This window comes from Hypomesus nipponensis, chromosome 4 (assembly GCF_054491055.1).
Source record: "Hypomesus nipponensis isolate SF chromosome 4, ASM5449105v1, whole genome shotgun sequence".
NCBI classification, from domain to species: domain Eukaryota; kingdom Metazoa; phylum Chordata; class Actinopteri; order Osmeriformes; family Osmeridae; genus Hypomesus; species Hypomesus nipponensis.
This window is the reverse complement of record NC_140364.1, coordinates 445101-460000: the sequence shown is the minus strand read 5'-3', so window position 1 is coordinate 460000 and position 14900 is coordinate 445101. Positions and strand designations below refer to the sequence as shown.

Here is a 14900-nt window from a genome sequence, read left to right as displayed (position 1 = left end):
GCAATTGACAATGCAAGGGGGTCTCTCTCTCTCTCTCGTGTCAAAATGAAAACAGCTTCCAGCCCCTTTCATGAAGGACTACTTGTGTATATTGCAAGATTTCAGTTTCTAAGTGAATGAGCAAAAGTGCATACAGCACCTGGTATTCCCAGGCGGTCTCCCATCCAAGTACTAACCAGGCCTGACCCTGCTTAGCTTCCGAGATCAGACGAGATCGGGCGTTGCCAGGCTGGTTTGGCCGTACGAAATAAGTTGACAACCATAGGCTACTTATCCATATACAGATTTGGCATTTGACAATGCAAGGTGGTCTCTCTCTCTCTCTCTCGTGTCAAAATGAAAACAGTTTCCAGCCCCTTTCATGAAGGACTACTTGTGCATATTGCAAGATTTCAGTTTATAAGTGAATGAGCAAAAGAGCATACAGCACCTGGTATTCCCAGGCGGTCTCCCATCCAAGTACTAACCAGGCCCGACCCTGCTTAGCTTCCGAGATCAGACGAGATCGGGCATTGCCAGGCTGGTTTGGCCTTACGAAGTAAGTTGACAACCATTGGCAACTTATCCATATACAGATTTGGCATTTGACAATGCAAGGTGGTCTCTCTCTCTCTCTCTCTCTCTCGTGTCAAAATGAAAACAGCTTCCAGCCCCATTCATGAAGGACTACTTGTGCATATTGCAAGATTTCAGTTTCTAAGTGAATGAGCAAAAGAGCATACAGCACCTGGTATTCCCAGGCGGTCTCCCATCCAAGTACTAACCAGGCCCGACCCTGCTTAGCTTCCGAGATCAGACGAGATCGGGCGTTGCCAGGCTGGTTTGGCCGTACGAAATAAGTTGAAAACCATAGGCTACTTATCCATATACAGATTTGGCATTTGACAATGCAAGGTGGTCTCTCTCTCTCTCTCTCTCGTGTCAAAATGAAAACAGTTTCCAGCCCCTTTCATGAAGGACTACTTGTGCATATTGCAAGATTTCAGTTTATAAGTGAATGAGCAAAAGAGCATACAGCACCTGGTATTCCCAGGCGGTCTCCCATCCAAGTACTAACCAGGCCCGACCCTGCTTAGCTTCCGAGATGAGACGAAATCGGGCGTTCCGAGGCTGGTGTGGCCGTACGAAATAAGTTGACAACCATAGGCTACTTATCCATATACAGATTTGGCAATTGACAATGCAAGGTGGTCTCTCTCTCTCTCTCGTGTCAAAATGAAAACAGCTTCCAGCCCCTTTCATGAAGGACTACTTGTGTATATTGCAAGATTTCAGTTTCTAAGTGAATGAGCAAAAGAGCATACAGCACCTGGTATTCCCAGGCGGTCTCCCATCCAAGTACTAACCAGGCCCGACCCTGCTTAGCTTCCGAGATCAGGCGTTGCCAGGCTGGTATGGCCGTACGAAATAAGGTGACAACCATAGGCTACTTATCCATATACAGATTTGGCAATTGACAATGCAAGGTGGTCTCTCTCTCTCTCTCGTGTCAAAATGAAAACAGCTTCCAGCCCCTTTCATGAAGGACTACTTGTGTATATTGCAAGATTTCAGTTTCTAAGTGAATGAGCAAAAGTGCATACAGCACCTGGTATTCCCAGGCGGTCTCCCATCCAAGTACTAACCAGGCCTGACCCTGCTTAGCTTCCGAGATCAGACGAGATCGGGCGTTGCCAGGCTGGTTTGGCCGTACGAAATAAGTTGACAACCATAGGCTACTTATCCATATACAGATTTGGCATTTGACAATGCAAGGTGGTCTCTCTCTCTCTCTCTCTCGTGTCAAAATGAAAACAGTTTCCAGCCCCTTTCATGAAGGACTACTTGTGCATATTGCAAGATTTCAGTTTATAAGTGAATGAGCAAAAGAGCATACAGCACCTGGTATTCCCAGGCGGTCTCCCATCCAAGTACTAACCAGGCCCGACCCTGCTTAGCTTCCGAGATCAGACGAGATCGGGCATTGCCAGGCTGGTTTGGCCTTACGAAGTAAGTTGACAACCATTGGCAACTTATCCATATACAGATTTGGCATTTGACAATGCAAGGTGGTCTCTCTCTCTCTCTCTCGTGTCAAAATGAAAACAGCTTCCAGCCCCATTCATGAAGGACTACTTGTGCATATTGCAAGATTTCAGTTTCTAAGTGAATGAGCAAAAGAGCATACAGCACCTGGTATTCCCAGGCGGTCTCCCATCCAAGTACTAACCAGGCCCGACCCTGCTTAGCTTCCGAGATCAGACGAGATCGGGCGTTGCCAGGCTGGTTTGGCCGTACGAAATAAGTTGAAAACCATAGGCTACTTATCCATATACAGATTTGGCATTTGACAATGCAAGGTGGTCTCTCTCTCTCTCTCGTGTCAAAATGAAAACAGCTTCCAGCCCCTTTCATGAAGGACTACTTGTGTATATTGCAAGATTTCAGTTTCTAAGTGAATGAGCAAAAGTGCATACAGCACCTGGTATTCCCAGGCGGTCTCCCATCCAAGTACTAACCAGGCCTGACCCTGCTTAGCTTCCGAGATCAGACGAGATCGGGCGTTGCCAGGCTGGTTTGGCCGTACGAAATAAGTTGACAACCATAGGCTACTTATCCATATACAGATTTGGCATTTGACAATGCAAGGTGGTCTCTCTCTCTCTCTCTCTCGTGTCAAAATGAAAACAGTTTCCAGCCCCTTTCATGAAGGACTACTTGTGCATATTGCAAGATTTCAGTTTATAAGTGAATGAGCAAAAGAGCATACAGCACCTGGTATTCCCAGGCGGTCTCCCATCCAAGTACTAACCAGGCCCGACCCTGCTTAGCTTCCGAGATCAGACGAGATCGGGCATTGCCAGGCTGGTTTGGCCTTACGAAGTAAGTTGACAACCATTGGCAACTTATCCATATACAGATTTGGCATTTGACAATGCAAGGTGGTCTCTCTCTCTCTCTCTCGTGTCAAAATGAAAACAGCTTCCAGCCCCATTCATGAAGGACTACTTGTGCATATTGCAAGATTTCAGTTTCTAAGTGAATGAGCAAAAGAGCATACAGCACCTGGTATTCCCAGGCGGTCTCCCATCCAAGTACTAACCAGGCCCGACCCTGCTTAGCTTCCGAGATCAGACGAGATCGGGCGTTGCCAGGCTGGTTTGGCCGTACGAAATAAGTTGAAAACCATAGGCTACTTATCCATATACAGATTTGGCATTTGACAATGCAAGGTGGTCTCTCTCTCTCTCTCGTGTCAAAATGAAAACAGCTTCCAGCCCCTTTCATGAAGGACTACTTGTGTATATTGCAAGATTTCAGTTTCTAAGTGAATGAGCAAAAGTGCATACAGCACCTGGTATTCCCAGGCGGTCTCCCATCCAAGTACTAACCAGGCCTGACCCTGCTTAGCTTCCGAGATCAGACGAGATCGGGCGTTGCCAGGCTGGTTTGGCCGTACAAAATAAGTTGACAACCATAGGCTACTTATCCATATACAGATTTGGCATTTGACAATGCAAGGTGGTCTCTCTCTCTCTCTCTCTCGTGTCAAAATGAAAACAGCTTCCAGCCCCTTTCATGAAGGACTACTTGTGCATATTGCAAGATTTCAGTTTCTAAGTGAATGAGCAAAAGAGCATACAGCACCTGGTATTCCCAGGCGGTCTCCCATCCAAGTACTAACCAGGCCCGACCCTGCTTAGCTTTCGAGATCAGACGAGATCGGGCGTTGCCAGGCTGGTTTGGCCGTACGAAATAAGTTGACAACCATAGGCTACTTATCCATATACAGATTTGGCATTTGACAATGCAAGGTGGTCTCTCTCTCTCTCTCTCGTGTCAAAATGAAAACAGCTTCCAGCCCCATTCATGAAGGACTACTTGTGCATATTGCAAGATTTCAGTTTCTAAGTGAATGAGCAAAAGAGCATACAGCACCTGGTATTCCCAGGCGGTCTCCCATCCAAGTACTAACCAGGCCCGACCCTGCTTAGCTTCCGAGATCAGACGAGATCGGGCGTTGCCAGGCTGGTTTGGCCGTACGAAATAAGTTGACAACCATAGGCTACTTATCCATATACAGATTTGGCATTTGACAATGCAAGGGGGTCTCTCTCTCTCTCTCTCGTCAAAATGAAAACAGCTTCCAGCCCCATTCATGAAGGACTACTTGTGCATATTGCAAGATTTCAGTTTCTAAGTGAATGAGCAAAAGAGCATACAGCACCTGGTATTCCTAGGCGGTCTCCCATCCAAGTACTAACCAGGCCCGACCCTGCTTAGCTTCCGAGATGAGACGATATGGGGCGTTGCCAGGCTGGTGTGGCCGTACAAAATAAGTTGACAACCATAGGCTACTTATCCATATACAGATTTGGCAATTGACAATGCAAGGTGGTCTCTCTCTCTCTCTCTCTCGTGTCAAAATGAAAACAGCTTCCAGCCCCTTTCATGAAGGACTACTTGTGCATATTGCAAGATTTCAGTTTCTAAGTGAATGAGCAAAAGAGCATACAGCACCTGGTATTCCCAGGCGGTCTCCCATCCAAGTACTAACCAGGCCCGACCCTGCTTAGTTTCCGATATCAGACGAGATCGGGCGTTGCCAGGCTGATTTGGCCTTACAAAATAAGTTGACAACCATAGGCTACTTATCCATATACAGATTTAGCAATTGACAATGCAAGGTGGTCTCTCTCTCTCTCGCTCTCTCGTGTCAAAATGAAAACAGCTTCCAGCCCCATTCATGAAGGACTACTTGTGCATATTGCAAGATTTCAGTTTCTAAGTGAATGAGCAAAAGAGCATACAGCACCTGGTATTCCTAGGCGGTCTCCCATCCAAGTACTAACCAGGCCCGACCCTGCTTAGCTTCCGAGATGAGACGAGATGGGGCTTTGCCAGGCTGGTGTGGCCGTACGAAATAAGTTGACAACCATAGGCTACTTATCCATATACAGATTTGGCAATTGACAATGCAAGGTGGTCTCTCTCTCTCTCTCGTGTCAAAATGAAAACAGATTCCAGCCCCTTTCATGAAGGACTACTTGTGCATATTGCAAAATTTCAGTTTCTAAATGAATGAGCAAAAGAGCATACAGCACCTGGTATTCCCAGGCGGTCTCCCATCCAAGTACTAACCAGGCCCGACCCTGCTTAGCTTCCGAGATCAGACGAGATCGGGCATTGCCAGGCTGGTTTGGCCTTACGAAGTAAGTTGACAACCATTGGCAACTTATCCATATACAGATTTGGCATTTGACAATGCAAGGTGGTCTCTCTTTCTCTCTCTCTCTCGTGTCAAAATGAAAACAGCTTCCAGCCCCATTCATGAAGGACTACTTGTGCATATTGCAAGATTTCAGTTTCTAAGTGAATGAGCAAAAGAGCATACAGCACCTGGTATTCCCAGGCGGTCTCCCATCCAAGTACTAACCAGGCCCGACCCTGCTTAGCTTCCGAGATCAGACGAGATCGGGCGTTGCCAGGCTGGTTTGGCCGTACGAAATAAGTTGAAAACCATAGGCTACTTATCCATATACAGATTTGGCATTTGACAATGCAAGGTGGTCTCTCTCTCTCTCTCTCTCTCTCGTGTCAAAATGAAAACAGATTCCAGCCCCTTTCATGAAGGACTACTTGTGCATATTGCAAGATTTCAGTTTATAAGTGAATGAGCAAAAGAGCATACAGCACCTGGTATTCCCAGGCGGTCTCCCATCCAAGTACTAACCAGGCCCAACCCTGCTTAGCTTCCGAGATGAGACGAGATCGGGCGTTCCGAGGCTGGTGTGGCCGTACGAAATAAGTTGACAACCATAGGCTACTTATCCATATACAGATTTGGCAATTGACAATGCAAGGTGGTCTCTCTCTCTCTCTCGTGTCAAAATGAAAACAGCTTCCAGCCCCTTTCATGAAGGACTACTTGTGTATATTGCAAGATTTCAGTTTCTAAGTGAATGAGCAAAAGAGCATACAGCACCTGGTATTCCCAGGCGGTCTCCCATCCAAGTACTAACCAGGCCCGACCCTGCTTAGCTTCCGAGATCAGACGAGATCTGGCGTTGCCAGGCTGGTATGGCCGTACGAAATAAGGTGACAACCATAGGCTACTTATCCATATACAGATTTGGCAATTGACAATGCAAGGTGGTCTCTCTCTCTCTCTCGTGTCAAAATGAAAACAGCTTCCAGCCCCTTTCATGAAGGACTACTTGTGTATATTGCAAGATTTCAGTTTCTAAGTGAATGAGCAAAAGTGCATACAGCACCTGGTATTCCCAGGCGGTCTCCCATCCAAGTACTAACCAGGCCTGACCCTGCTTAGCTTCCGAGATCAGACGAGATCGGGCGTTGCCAGGCTGGTTTGGCCGTACGAAATAAGTTGACAACCATAGGCTACTTATCCATATACAGATTTGGCATTTGACAATGCAAGGTGGTCTCTCTCTCTCTCTCTCTCTCGTGTCAAAATGAAAACAGTTTCCAGCCCCTTTCATGAAGGACTACTTGTGCATATTGCAAGATTTCAGTTTATAAGTGAATGAGCAAAAGAGCATACAGCACCTGGTATTCCCAGGCGGTCTCCCATCCAAGTACTAACCAGGCCCGACCCTGCTTAGCTTCCGAGATCAGACGAGATCGGGCATTGCCAGGCTGGTTTGGCCTTACGAAGTAAGTTGACAACCATTGGCAACTTATCCATATACAGATTTGGCATTTGACAATGCAAGGTGGTCTCTCTCTCTCTCTCTCGTGTCAAAATGAAAACAGCTTCCAGCCCCATTCATGAAGGACTACTTGTGCATATTGCAAGATTTCAGTTTCTAAGTGAATGAGCAAAAGAGCATACAGCACCTGGTATTCCCAGGCGGTCTCCCATCCAAGTACTAACCAGGCCCGACCCTGCTTAGCTTCCGAGATCAGACGAGATCGGCCGTTGCCAGGCTGGTATGGCCGTACGAAATAAGGTGACAACCATAGGCTACTTATCCATATACAGATTTGGCAATTGACAATGCAAGGTGGTCTCTCTCTCTCTCTCGTGTCAAAATGAAAACAGCTTCCAGCCCCTTTCATGAAGGACTACTTGTGTATATTGCAAGATTTCAGTTTATAAGTGAATGAGCAAAAGTGCATACAGCACCTGGTATTCCCAGGCGGTCTCCCATCCAAGTACTAACCAGGCCTGACCCTGCTTAGCTTCCGAGATCAGACGAGATCGGGCGTTGCCAGGCTGGTTTGGCCGTACGAAATAAGTTGACAACCATAGGCTACTTATCCATATACAGATTTGGCATTTGACAATGCAAGGTGGTCTCTCTCTCTCTCTCTCTCGTGTCAAAATGAAAACAGTTTCCAGCCCCTTTCATGAAGGACTACTTGTGCATATTGCAAGATTTCCGTTTATAAGTGAATGAGCAAAAGAGCATACAGCACCTGGTATTCCCAGGCGGTCTCCCATCCAAGTACTAACCAGGCCCGACCCTGCTTAGCTTCCGAGATCAGACGAGATCGGGCATTGCCAGGCTGGTTTGGCCTTACGAAGTAAGTTGACAACCATTGGCAACTTATCCATATACAGATTTGGCATTTGACAATGCAAGGTGGTCTCTCTCTCTCTCTCTCTCGTGTCAAAATGAAAACAGCTTCCAGCCCCATTCATGAAGGACTACTTGTGCATATTGCAAGATTTCAGTTTCTAAGTGAATGAGCAAAAGAGCATACAGCACCTGGTAATCCCAGGCGGTCTCCCATCCAAGTACTAACCAGGCCCGACCCTGCTTAGCTTCCGAGATCAGACGAGATCGGGCGTTGCCAGGCTGGTTTGGCCGTACGAAATAAGTTGAAAACCATAGGCTACTTATCCATATACAGATTTGGCATTTGACAATGCAAGGTGGTCTCTCTCTCTCTCTCTCTCTCTCGTGTCAAAATGAAAACAGTTTCCAGCCCCTTTCATGAAGGACTACTTGTGCATATTGCAAGATTTCAGTTTATAAGTGAATGAGCAAAAGAGCATACAGCACCTGGTATTCCCAGGCGGTCTCCCATCCAAGTACTAACCAGGCCCGACCCTGCTTAGCTTCCGAGATGAGACGAGATCGGGCGTTCCGAGGCTGGTGTGGCCGTACGAAATAAGTTGACAACCATAGGCTACTTATCCATATACAGATTTGGCAATTGACAATGCAAGGTGGTCTCTCTCTCTCTCTCGTGTCAAAATGAAAACAGCTTCCAGCCCCTTTCATGAAGGACTACTTGTGTATATTGCAAGATTTCAGTTTCTAAGTGAATGAGCAAAAGTGCATACAGCACCTGGTATTCCCAGGCGGTCTCCCATCCAAGTACTAACCAGGCCTGACCCTGCTTAGCTTCCGAGATCAGACGAGATCGGGCGTTGCCAGGCTGGTTTGGCCGTACAAAATAAGTTGACAACCATAGGCTACTTATCCATATACAGATTTGGCATTTGACAATGCAAGGTGGTCTCTCTCTCTCTCTCTCTCTCGTGTCAAAATGAAAACAGCTTCCAGCCCCTTTCATGAAGGACTACTTGTGCATATTGCAAGATTTCAGTTTCTAAGTGAATGAGCAAAAGAGCATACAGCACCTGGTATTCCCAGGCGGTCTCCCATCCAAGTACTAACCAGGCCCGACCCTGCTTAGCTTCCGAGATCAGACGAGATCGGGCATTGCCAGGCTGGTTTGGCCTTACGAAGTAAGTTGACAACCATTGGCAACTTATCCATATACAGATTTGGCATTTGACAATGCAAGGTGGTCTCTCTCTCTCTCTCTCGTGTCAAAATGAAAACAGCTTCCAGCCCCATTCATGAAGGACTACTTGTGCATATTGCAAGATTTCAGTTTCTAAGTGAATGAGCAAAAGAGCATACAGCACCTGGTAATCCCAGGCGGTCTCCCATCCAAGTACTAACCAGGCCCGACCCTGCTTAGCTTCCGAGATCAGACGAGATCGGGCGTTGCCAGGCTGGTTTGGCCGTACGAAATAAGTTGAAAACCATAGGCTACTTATCCATATACAGATTTGGCATTTGACAATGCAAGGTGGTCTCTCTCTCTCTCTCTCTCTCTCGTGTCAAAATGAAAACAGTTTCCAGCCCCTTTCATGAAGGACTACTTGTGCATATTGCAAGATTTCAGTTTATAAGTGAATGAGCAAAAGAGCATACAGCACCTGGTATTCCCAGGCGGTCTCCCATCCAAGTACTAACCAGGCCCGACCCTGCTTAGCTTCCGAGATGAGACGAGATCGGGCGTTCCGAGGCTGGTGTGGCCGTACGAAATAAGTTGACAACCATAGGCTACTTATCCATATACAGATTTGGCAATTGACAATGCAAGGTGGTCTCTCTCTCTCTCTCGTGTCAAAATGAAAACAGCTTCCAGCCCCTTTCATGAAGGACTACTTGTGTATATTGCAAGATTTCAGTTTCTAAGTGAATGAGCAAAAGTGCATACAGCACCTGGTATTCCCAGGCGGTCTCCCATCCAAGTACTAACCAGGCCTGACCCTGCTTAGCTTCCGAGATCAGACGAGATCGGGCGTTGCCAGGCTGGTTTGGCCGTACAAAATAAGTTGACAACCATAGGCTACTTATCCATATACAGATTTGGCATTTGACAATGCAAGGTGGTCTCTCTCTCTCTCTCTCTCTCGTGTCAAAATGAAAACAGCTTCCAGCCCCTTTCATGAAGGACTACTTGTGCATATTGCAAGATTTCAGTTTCTAAGTGAATGAGCAAAAGAGCATACAGCACCTGGTATTCCCAGGCGGTCTCCCATCCAAGTACTAACCAGGCCCGACCCTGCTTAGCTTTCGAGATCAGACGAGATCGGGCGTTGCCAGGCTGGTTTGGCCGTACGAAATAAGTTGACAACCATAGGCTACTTATCCATATACAGATTTGGCATTTGACAATGCAAGGTGGTCTCTCTCTCTCTCTCTCGTGTCAAAATGAAAACAGCTTCCAGCCCCATTCATGAAGGACTACTTGTGCATATTGCAAGATTTCAGTTTCTAAGTGAATGAGCAAAAGAGCATACAGCACCTGGTATTCCCAGGCGGTCTCCCATCCAAGTACTAACCAGGCCCGACCCTGCTTAGCTTCCGAGATCAGACGAGATCGGGCGTTGCCAGGCTGGTTTGGCCGTACGAAATAAGTTGACAACCATAGGCTACTTATCCATATACAGATTTGGCATTTGACAATGCAAGGGGGTCTCTCTCTCTCTCTCTCGTCAAAATGAAAACAGCTTCCAGCCCCATTCATGAAGGACTACTTGTGCATATTGCAAGATTTCAGTTTCTAAGTGAATGAGCAAAAGAGCATACAGCACCTGGTATTCCTAGGCGGTCTCCCATCCAAGTACTAACCAGGCCCGACCCTGCTTTGCTTCCGAGATGAGACGATATGGGGCGTTGCCAGGCTGGTGTGGCCGTACAAAATAAGTTGACAACCATAGGCTACTTATCCATATACAGATTTGGCAATTGACAATGCAAGGTGGTCTCTCTCTCTCTCTCTCTCGTGTCAAAATGAAAACAGCTTCCAGCCCCTTTCATGAAGGACTACTTGTGCATATTGCAAGATTTCAGTTTCTAAGTGAATGAGCAAAAGAGCATACAGCACCTGGTATTCCCAGGCGGTCTCCCATCCAAGTACTAACCAGGCCCGACCCTGCTTAGTTTCCGATATCAGACGAGATCGGGCGTTGCCAGGCTGGTTTGGCCGTACGAAATAAGTTGACAACCATAGGCTACTTATCCATATACAGATTTGGCATTTGACAATGCAAGGTGGTCTCTCTCTCTCTCTCGTGTCAAAATGAAAACAGCTTCCAGCCCCTTTCATGAAGGACTACTTGTGCATATTGCAAGATTTCAGTTTCTAAGTGAATGAGCAAAAGAGCATACAGCACCTGGTATTCCCAGGCGGTCTCCCATCCAAGTACTAACCAGGCCCGACCCTGCTTAGCTTCCGAGATCAGACGAGATCGGGCGTTGCCAGGCTGATTTGGCCTTACGAAATAAGTTGACAACCATAGGCTACTTATCCATATACAGATTTAGCAATTGACAATGCAAGGTGGTCTCTCTCTCTCTCGCTCTCTCGTGTCAAAATGAAAACAGCTTCCAGCCCCATTCATGAAGGACTACTTGTGCATATTGCAAGATTTCAGTTTCTAAGTGAATGAGCAAAAGAGCATACAGCACCTGGTATTCCCAGGCGGTCTCCCATCCAAGTACTAACCAGGCCCGACCCTGCTTAGTTTCCGATATCAGACGAGATCGGGCGTTGCCAGGCTGGTTTGGCCGTACGAAATAAGTTGACAACCATAGGCTACTTATCCATATACAGATTTGGCATTTGACAATGCAAGGTGGTCTCTCTCTCTCTCTCGTGTCAAAATGAAAACAGCTTCCAGCCCCTTTCATGAAGGACTACTTGTGCATATTGCAAGATTTCAGTTTCTAAGTGAATGAGCAAAAGAGCATACAGCACCTGGTATTCCCAGGCGGTCTCCCATCCAAGTACTAACCAGGCCCGACCCTGCTTAGCTTCCGAGATCAGACGAGATCGGGCGTTGCCAGGCTGGTGTGGCCGCACGAAATAAGTTGACAACCATAGGCTACTTATCCATATACAGATTTGGCATTTGACAATGCAAGGTGGTCTCTCTCTCTCTCTCGTGTCAAAATGAAAACAGCTTCCAGCCCCTTTCATGAAGGACTACTTGTGCATATTGCAATATTTCAGTTTCTAAGTGAATGAGCAAAAGAGCATACAGCACCTGCTATTCCTAGGCGGTCTCCCATCCAAGTACTAACCAGGCCCGACCCTGCTTAGCTTCCGAGATGAGACGAGATGGGGCTTTGCCAGGCTGGTGTGGCCGTACGAAATAAGTTGACAACCATAGGCTACTTATCCATATACAGATTTGGCAATTGACAATGCAAGGTGGTCTCTCTCTCTCTCTCTCTCGTGTCAAAATGAAAACAGCTTCCAGCCCCTTTCATGAAGGACTACTTGTGCATATTGCAAGATTTCAGTTTCTAAGTGAATGAGCAAAAGAGCATACAGCACCTGGTATTCCCAGGCGGTCTCCCATCCAAGTACTAACCAGGCCCGACCCTGCTTAGTTTCCGATATCAGACGAGATCGGGCGTTGCCAGGCTGGTTTGGCCGTACGAAATAAGTTGACAACCATAGGCTACTTATCCATATACAGATTTGGCATTTGACAATGCAAGGTGGTCTCTCTCTCTCTCTCGTGTCAAAATGAAAACAGCTTCCAGCCCCTTTCATGAAGGACTACTTGTGCATATTGCAAGATTTCAGTTTCTAAGTGAATGAGCAAAAGAGCATACAGCACCTGGTATTCCCAGGCGGTCTCCCATCCAAGTACTAACCAGGCCCGACCCTGCTTAGCTTCCGAGATCAGACGAGATCGGGCGTTGCCAGGCTGATTTGGCCGTACGAAATAAGTTGACAACCATAGGCTACTTATCCATATACAGATTTGGCATTTGACAATGCAAGGTGGTCTCTCTCTCTCTCGCTCTCTCGTGTCAAAATGAAAACAGCTTCCAGCCCCATTCATGAAGGACTACTTGTGCATATTGCAAGATTTCAGTTTCTAAGTGAATGAGCAAAAGAGCATACAGCACCTGGTATTCCTAGGCGGTCTCCCATCCAAGTACTAACCAGGCCCGACCCTGCTTAGCTTCCGAGATGAGACGAGATCGGGCGTTGCCAGGCTGGTGTGGCCGCACGAAATAAGTTGACAACCATAGGCTACTTATCCATATACAGATTTGGCATTTGACAATGCAAGGTGGTCTCTCTCTCTCTCTCGTGTCAAAATGAAAACAGCTTCCAGCCCCTTTCATGAAGGACTACTTGTGCATATTGCAAGATTTCAGTTTCTAAGTGAATGAGCAAAAGAGCATACAGCACCTGGTATTCCTAGGCGGTCTCCCATCCAAGTACTAACCAGGCCCGACCCTGCTTAGCTTCCGAGATGAGACGAGATGGGGCTTTGCCAGGCTGGTGTGGCCGTACAAAATAAGTTGACAACCATAGGCTACTTATCCATATACAGATTTGGCAATTGACAATGCAAGGTGGTCTCTCTCTCTCTCTCTCTCGTGTCAAAATGAAAACAGATTCCAGCCCCTTTCATGAAGGACTACTTGTGCATATTGCAAAATTTCAGTTTCTAAATGAATGAGCAAAAGAGCATACAGCACCTGGTATTCCCAGGCGGTCTCCCATCCAAGTACTAACCAGGCCCGACCCTGCTTAGCTTCCGAGATCAGACGAGATCGGGCGTTGCCAGGCTGGTGTGGCCGCACGAAATAAGTTGACAACCATAGGCTACTTATCCATATACAGATTTGGCATTTGACAATGCAAGGTGGTCTCTCTCTCTCTCTCGTGTCAAAATGAAAACAGCTTCCAGCCCCTTTCATGAAGGACTACTTGTGCATATTGCAAGATTTCAGTTTCTAAGTGAATGAGCAAAAGAGCATACAGCACCTGGTATTCCCAGGCGGTCTCCCATCCAAGTACTAACCAGGCCCGACCCTGCTTAGCTTCCGAGATCAGACGAGATCGGGCATTGCCAGGCTGGTTTGGCCTTACGAAGTAAGTTGACAACCATTGGCAACTTATCCATATACAGATTTGGCATTTGACAATGCAAGGTGGTCTCTCTCTCTCTCTCTCTCTCGTGTCAAAATGAAAACAGCTTCCAGCCCCATTCATGAAGGACTACTTGTGCATATTGCAAGATTTCAGTTTCTAAGTGAATGAGCAAAAGAGCATACAGCACCTGGTATTCCCAGGCGGTCTCCCATCCAAGTACTAACCAGGCCCGACCCTGCTTAGCTTCCGAGATCAGACGAGATCGGGCGTTGCCAGGCTGGTTTGGCCGTACGAAATAAGTTGAAAACCATAGGCTACTTATCCATATACAGATTTGGCATTTGACAATGCAAGGTGGTCTCTCTCTCTCTCTCTCTCTCGTGTCAAAATGAAAACAGATTCCAGCCCCTTTCATGAAGGACTACTTGTGCATATTGCAAGATTTCAGTTTCTAAGTGAATGAGCAAAAGAGCATACAGCACCTGGTATTCCCAGGCGGTCTCCCATCCAAGTACTAACCAGGCCCAACCCTGCTTAGCTTCCGAGATGAGACGAGATCGGGCGTTCCGAGGCTGGTGTGGCCGTACGAAATAAGTTGACAACCATAGGCTACTTATCCATATACAGATTTGGCAATTGACAATGCAAGGTGGTCTCTCTCTCTCTCTCGTGTCAAAATGAAAACAGCTTCCAGCCCCTTTCATGAAGGACTACTTGTGTATATTGCAAGATTTCAGTTTCTAAGTGAATGAGCAAAAGAGCATACAGCACCTGGTATTCCCAGGCGGTCTCCCATCCAAGTACTAACCAGGCCCGACCCTGCTTAGCTTCCGAGATCAGACGAGATCGGGCGTTGCCAGGCTGGTATGGCCGTACGAAATAAGGTGACAACCATAGGCTACTTATCCATATACAGATTTGGCATTTGACAATGCAAGGTGGTCTCTCTCTCTCTCTCTCTCGTGTCAAAATGAAAACAGTTTCCAGCCCCTTTCATGAAGGACTACTTGTGCATATTGCAAGATTTCAGTTTATAAGTGAATGAGCAAAAGAGCATACAGCACCTGGTATTCCCAGGCGGTCTCCCATCCAAGTACTAACCAGGCCCGACCCTGCTTAGCTTCCGAGATCAGACGAGATCGGGCATTGCCAGGCTGGTTTGGCCTTACGAAGTAAGTTGACAACCATTGGCAACTTATCCATATACAGATTTGGCATTTGACAATGCAAGGTGGTCTCTC

The 14900-nt window shown here is 46.9% G+C and overlaps 12 non-coding genes and 38 pseudogenes across 12 annotated transcripts; all 50 read right to left on the bottom strand.

Annotated features, from left to right (window-relative positions):
• Positions 1-127: 127 nt before the first annotated feature.
• On the bottom strand, positions 128-246 carry LOC146293240 (5S ribosomal RNA; annotated as a pseudogene).
• Positions 247-418: 172 nt separating this feature from the next.
• LOC146293239 (5S ribosomal RNA) lies at positions 419-537 on the bottom strand (annotated as a pseudogene).
• A 178-nt stretch (positions 538-715) lies between these two features.
• Positions 716-834, bottom strand: LOC146293238 (5S ribosomal RNA). The gene has a single exon (XR_014754213.1). It is a non-coding gene; the product is annotated as a 5S ribosomal RNA (ribosomal RNA).
• Positions 835-1008: 174 nt separating this feature from the next.
• Positions 1009-1127, bottom strand: LOC146293237 (5S ribosomal RNA; annotated as a pseudogene).
• A 170-nt stretch (positions 1128-1297) lies between these two features.
• Positions 1298-1406, bottom strand: LOC146293236 (5S ribosomal RNA; annotated as a pseudogene).
• Positions 1407-1576: 170 nt separating this feature from the next.
• Positions 1577-1695, bottom strand: LOC146293235 (5S ribosomal RNA; annotated as a pseudogene).
• Positions 1696-1869: 174 nt separating this feature from the next.
• On the bottom strand, positions 1870-1988 carry LOC146293234 (5S ribosomal RNA; annotated as a pseudogene).
• Positions 1989-2160: 172 nt separating this feature from the next.
• Positions 2161-2279, bottom strand: LOC146293233 (5S ribosomal RNA). The gene has a single exon (XR_014754212.1). It is a non-coding gene; the product is annotated as a 5S ribosomal RNA (ribosomal RNA).
• Positions 2280-2449: 170 nt separating this feature from the next.
• On the bottom strand, positions 2450-2568 carry LOC146293232 (5S ribosomal RNA; annotated as a pseudogene).
• Positions 2569-2742: 174 nt separating this feature from the next.
• Positions 2743-2861, bottom strand: LOC146293231 (5S ribosomal RNA; annotated as a pseudogene).
• Positions 2862-3033: 172 nt separating this feature from the next.
• Positions 3034-3152, bottom strand: LOC146293230 (5S ribosomal RNA). Its single transcript, XR_014754211.1, has one exon. It is a non-coding gene; the product is annotated as a 5S ribosomal RNA (ribosomal RNA).
• Positions 3153-3322: 170 nt separating this feature from the next.
• On the bottom strand, positions 3323-3441 carry LOC146293229 (5S ribosomal RNA; annotated as a pseudogene).
• Positions 3442-3615: 174 nt separating this feature from the next.
• On the bottom strand, positions 3616-3734 carry LOC146293228 (5S ribosomal RNA; annotated as a pseudogene).
• A 172-nt stretch (positions 3735-3906) lies between these two features.
• Positions 3907-4025, bottom strand: LOC146293227 (5S ribosomal RNA). Its single transcript, XR_014754209.1, has one exon. It is a non-coding gene; the product is annotated as a 5S ribosomal RNA (ribosomal RNA).
• Positions 4026-4195: 170 nt separating this feature from the next.
• LOC146293226 (5S ribosomal RNA) lies at positions 4196-4314 on the bottom strand (annotated as a pseudogene).
• Positions 4315-4488: 174 nt separating this feature from the next.
• Positions 4489-4607, bottom strand: LOC146293225 (5S ribosomal RNA; annotated as a pseudogene).
• Positions 4608-4783: 176 nt separating this feature from the next.
• On the bottom strand, positions 4784-4902 carry LOC146293224 (5S ribosomal RNA; annotated as a pseudogene).
• A 170-nt stretch (positions 4903-5072) lies between these two features.
• Positions 5073-5191, bottom strand: LOC146293223 (5S ribosomal RNA; annotated as a pseudogene).
• Positions 5192-5367: 176 nt separating this feature from the next.
• Positions 5368-5486, bottom strand: LOC146293222 (5S ribosomal RNA). Its single transcript, XR_014754208.1, has one exon. It is a non-coding gene; the product is annotated as a 5S ribosomal RNA (ribosomal RNA).
• Positions 5487-5664: 178 nt separating this feature from the next.
• LOC146293221 (5S ribosomal RNA) lies at positions 5665-5783 on the bottom strand (annotated as a pseudogene).
• Positions 5784-5953: 170 nt separating this feature from the next.
• LOC146293220 (5S ribosomal RNA) lies at positions 5954-6072 on the bottom strand. The gene has a single exon (XR_014754405.1). It is a non-coding gene; the product is annotated as a 5S ribosomal RNA (ribosomal RNA).
• Positions 6073-6242: 170 nt separating this feature from the next.
• Positions 6243-6361, bottom strand: LOC146293219 (5S ribosomal RNA; annotated as a pseudogene).
• A 176-nt stretch (positions 6362-6537) lies between these two features.
• LOC146293218 (5S ribosomal RNA) lies at positions 6538-6656 on the bottom strand (annotated as a pseudogene).
• Positions 6657-6828: 172 nt separating this feature from the next.
• On the bottom strand, positions 6829-6947 carry LOC146293217 (5S ribosomal RNA). Its single transcript, XR_014754402.1, has one exon. It is a non-coding gene; the product is annotated as a 5S ribosomal RNA (ribosomal RNA).
• Positions 6948-7117: 170 nt separating this feature from the next.
• On the bottom strand, positions 7118-7236 carry LOC146293216 (5S ribosomal RNA; annotated as a pseudogene).
• A 174-nt stretch (positions 7237-7410) lies between these two features.
• Positions 7411-7529, bottom strand: LOC146293215 (5S ribosomal RNA; annotated as a pseudogene).
• Positions 7530-7703: 174 nt separating this feature from the next.
• On the bottom strand, positions 7704-7822 carry LOC146293214 (5S ribosomal RNA; annotated as a pseudogene).
• A 178-nt stretch (positions 7823-8000) lies between these two features.
• Positions 8001-8119, bottom strand: LOC146293213 (5S ribosomal RNA; annotated as a pseudogene).
• A 170-nt stretch (positions 8120-8289) lies between these two features.
• Positions 8290-8408, bottom strand: LOC146293212 (5S ribosomal RNA; annotated as a pseudogene).
• A 176-nt stretch (positions 8409-8584) lies between these two features.
• On the bottom strand, positions 8585-8703 carry LOC146293211 (5S ribosomal RNA; annotated as a pseudogene).
• A 172-nt stretch (positions 8704-8875) lies between these two features.
• On the bottom strand, positions 8876-8994 carry LOC146293210 (5S ribosomal RNA; annotated as a pseudogene).
• Positions 8995-9172: 178 nt separating this feature from the next.
• LOC146293209 (5S ribosomal RNA) lies at positions 9173-9291 on the bottom strand (annotated as a pseudogene).
• A 170-nt stretch (positions 9292-9461) lies between these two features.
• Positions 9462-9580, bottom strand: LOC146293208 (5S ribosomal RNA; annotated as a pseudogene).
• A 176-nt stretch (positions 9581-9756) lies between these two features.
• On the bottom strand, positions 9757-9875 carry LOC146293207 (5S ribosomal RNA; annotated as a pseudogene).
• A 172-nt stretch (positions 9876-10047) lies between these two features.
• LOC146293206 (5S ribosomal RNA) lies at positions 10048-10166 on the bottom strand. The gene has a single exon (XR_014754207.1). It is a non-coding gene; the product is annotated as a 5S ribosomal RNA (ribosomal RNA).
• Positions 10167-10336: 170 nt separating this feature from the next.
• Positions 10337-10455, bottom strand: LOC146293205 (5S ribosomal RNA; annotated as a pseudogene).
• Positions 10456-10629: 174 nt separating this feature from the next.
• On the bottom strand, positions 10630-10748 carry LOC146293204 (5S ribosomal RNA; annotated as a pseudogene).
• Positions 10749-10918: 170 nt separating this feature from the next.
• LOC146293203 (5S ribosomal RNA) lies at positions 10919-11037 on the bottom strand (annotated as a pseudogene).
• Positions 11038-11213: 176 nt separating this feature from the next.
• Positions 11214-11332, bottom strand: LOC146293202 (5S ribosomal RNA; annotated as a pseudogene).
• Positions 11333-11502: 170 nt separating this feature from the next.
• Positions 11503-11621, bottom strand: LOC146293201 (5S ribosomal RNA). Its single transcript, XR_014754449.1, has one exon. It is a non-coding gene; the product is annotated as a 5S ribosomal RNA (ribosomal RNA).
• A 463-nt stretch (positions 11622-12084) lies between these two features.
• LOC146293200 (5S ribosomal RNA) lies at positions 12085-12203 on the bottom strand (annotated as a pseudogene).
• A 170-nt stretch (positions 12204-12373) lies between these two features.
• Positions 12374-12492, bottom strand: LOC146293199 (5S ribosomal RNA; annotated as a pseudogene).
• A 176-nt stretch (positions 12493-12668) lies between these two features.
• Positions 12669-12787, bottom strand: LOC146293198 (5S ribosomal RNA; annotated as a pseudogene).
• Positions 12788-12957: 170 nt separating this feature from the next.
• LOC146293197 (5S ribosomal RNA) lies at positions 12958-13076 on the bottom strand (annotated as a pseudogene).
• Positions 13077-13250: 174 nt separating this feature from the next.
• On the bottom strand, positions 13251-13369 carry LOC146293196 (5S ribosomal RNA). Its single transcript, XR_014754448.1, has one exon. It is a non-coding gene; the product is annotated as a 5S ribosomal RNA (ribosomal RNA).
• A 170-nt stretch (positions 13370-13539) lies between these two features.
• On the bottom strand, positions 13540-13658 carry LOC146293195 (5S ribosomal RNA; annotated as a pseudogene).
• A 176-nt stretch (positions 13659-13834) lies between these two features.
• Positions 13835-13953, bottom strand: LOC146293194 (5S ribosomal RNA). The gene has a single exon (XR_014754206.1). It is a non-coding gene; the product is annotated as a 5S ribosomal RNA (ribosomal RNA).
• A 176-nt stretch (positions 13954-14129) lies between these two features.
• LOC146293193 (5S ribosomal RNA) lies at positions 14130-14248 on the bottom strand (annotated as a pseudogene).
• A 170-nt stretch (positions 14249-14418) lies between these two features.
• LOC146293192 (5S ribosomal RNA) lies at positions 14419-14537 on the bottom strand. The gene has a single exon (XR_014754498.1). It is a non-coding gene; the product is annotated as a 5S ribosomal RNA (ribosomal RNA).
• A 174-nt stretch (positions 14538-14711) lies between these two features.
• LOC146293191 (5S ribosomal RNA) lies at positions 14712-14830 on the bottom strand (annotated as a pseudogene).
• Positions 14831-14900: the final 70 nt, after the last annotated feature.